The 2,185-nt window shown below is 52.6% G+C and overlaps 1 protein-coding gene across 4 annotated transcripts in view; it reads right to left on the minus strand.

The window, feature by feature from the left end:
- The window catches only part of CYRIA (CYFIP related Rac1 interactor A), a 54,110-nt gene extending 53,844 nt beyond the window's left edge, over positions 1 to 266 (minus strand). For all 4 annotated transcript variants that reach the window (XM_040059233.2, XM_040059231.2, XM_040059232.2 and 1 more), the window contains exon 1: positions 159 to 266. The gene's annotated coding sequence lies outside the window, so the exon portion shown is untranslated. The remainder of the gene's footprint in view (positions 1 to 158) is intronic.
- Positions 267 to 2,185: the final 1,919 nt, after the last annotated feature.

A 2,185-nucleotide genomic window follows, 5' to 3' on the forward strand; every position in this document is an offset into this window, starting at 1 on the left:
GGAGGCTCAGAGAGCGAAAGAAGCGGGGAAAACTCCGAGGCTGCAGCGCGCCGTCCCCGCCCCGTCGCGATGCGCGGGCGCCGAGAGAAGGAGCGGCAGAGGCGGCTCAGCCCGCACCCCGCGCAGCCCCCAGCCCCGCCTGACCTCCCCGCTCTTACCTGGGCCGCCCGTCGCCGCTGGCCGCCGCAGGTACCTTCGTCCATCCCCCGCCGCCGCCTCCGAATCAGCCGCCGGCGCTGCGGCGCGGCCCAGCCCGCCCGGCCCAGCGCGACGCTGGCAGACCCGCCCCGCCCCGCGGTGGCTGCGTGCGGCTCCCGCCGGCGGCCGCCCCGGGCGCGGCTCCCCCGGACCCGCCTCCCGCACCGCGGGGCGAGGCGCTCTCCGATGGGCATGGGGATGGGCATGGGCATGGGGATGGTTCCCCCACCCCGTGCAGACCGTACGCGGGGACCCCTTGGCTCCCCAGGCGGCGGGTCGGGGCGCTGGGCTGTCCGCTCGGGAATCAGGGCAGGGGTGCGTGTGACTGTCACCCCCGCCCGGGGTCATTGGCGCTCACCCAAAGCCTCCCCGTTTCGCAGGGATCCCATCCCCCTCTCTGGTGGCTTCTGTTTTGGGTTGGGGGAAGTGGGACGGGACGATGTCTGCGTGTAAACCCTGGATTGCGGGACTTCACGTACATTTTTTTTGTATTTCTGGCTTTGCAGAAGGCAGCGCTTCCTCAAGACGTCAAAACCAGATCTGAGCCTATTCACAGCTCGTGAAAATACTTTGTACTTCCTCTTGCTGTACTGAGGGTTAAATGAGGTTAAAGTCGCCAGAATGGCTGTGCAGCACTTGGTTTCCCCCTTCCCCAAAAGCCAGTCTGTGTGTCATTTACAGCGAGAAAGCAAGAAAAGAAAAAACAAAAAACCTACAACTGGCAATATTAGAAATACAGTACAGAAATACCTGCTCATTTGTTCAAAGGGTTTTGCTTGCTGAGCTCTTTAAATATGAGAAGCTGTGATGCTGACCACAAAGCCGTCACAGCTCTGTGCCAGTGAACCCGAGAGTTCACAGCTGCGTCCTGCCCCGGGCAAATGTGTTGAGGAGAGCTCTGTGCTCTGAGAGGTGTGATTCTCATGAATATGGCAAGTTTTGGAGCGCTGCGAAGTGGAGAGGTTTGGTGGAGCTGTGCGCATGTAGGGCCTGCTGCTGCTTTGACCCTCTGGCCTGTCACTCCCTCTGAGCAAGCACTCCAGAGCAGTATAACTTTCATGATTTAACTTCTTCCCCTTTACCCAGGCTGGATCCAGATGTCCTTGAATTGTTCTTTTTTTTTGGTCTGAAAATTTCAAATTGTCTAGCTGGAAAATAATTCAAGTGACATACTTAGACTATTAAAAGGCTGTGTGTCTGTTTCTGTAGCACATTTAGTATAGCTACCCTTACAGCACCCAGCTCAGTAGAACACTGAGCTGCTGGCTTGCATTTTTTTACCCACAAGTCTCAAAGTACCTTTTAAAAGAAGTAAATAGCATTGCTCCACTTTCAAGTGGGAAGAACAGTCACATGGAAAACTTGAACCAGGAGAAAGAACTGAACCTCAGATTCCCAGCTAGCAACGTAATGTCCCCTTTTAATTATTTTTCTGGGGCATGCATTCTGACTGCTTTACAATGGTCGTGTCTTCAACTGGATGCTTTTAGAAAAGAAGAGGCAGCTGTCACCCATCTTTTGGAAATATCCTGACTCTACGACTGCATGCTATGTATGGTCTCAAGTTGTCTGCATCAAGGACTTAGCCAGAATATTTTTATTCTGCATACGGGTAATATTTAGGAGTTAGAAAAATCCAGCTTTTAAATCCTGCCAAAATAAAGGGACTGCTAGATATTGATGAAATGAACTGTAGAACATCTACATGTAGCATCACGTACTACCATGAGACTGAGGTTGATCAGCCTGTAGGGGAAATGGTAGGCGAGCGATAGATTTCAGATTCTCAGCTTTGGACGATGACGTTAAAGACCAGGAAACAATTATTTAACTGCCTATTGGCCTATAGCCTACTGCCTATTAGCCAAGCCATACTGTCTGTGTGAAACTGTTATCTTAGTGTTTGTGTGAGACAAATTCAGTTTGCAGCACATTGGGTAGGGATCAGATTCCTCAGTAAAGTAATTTCTTATCACTTAGGCTCTGT

The sequence above is a fragment of the Hirundo rustica genome, chromosome 3 (assembly GCF_015227805.2).
Source record: "Hirundo rustica isolate bHirRus1 chromosome 3, bHirRus1.pri.v3, whole genome shotgun sequence".
Lineage (NCBI taxonomy): Eukaryota > Metazoa > Chordata > Aves > Passeriformes > Hirundinidae > Hirundo > Hirundo rustica.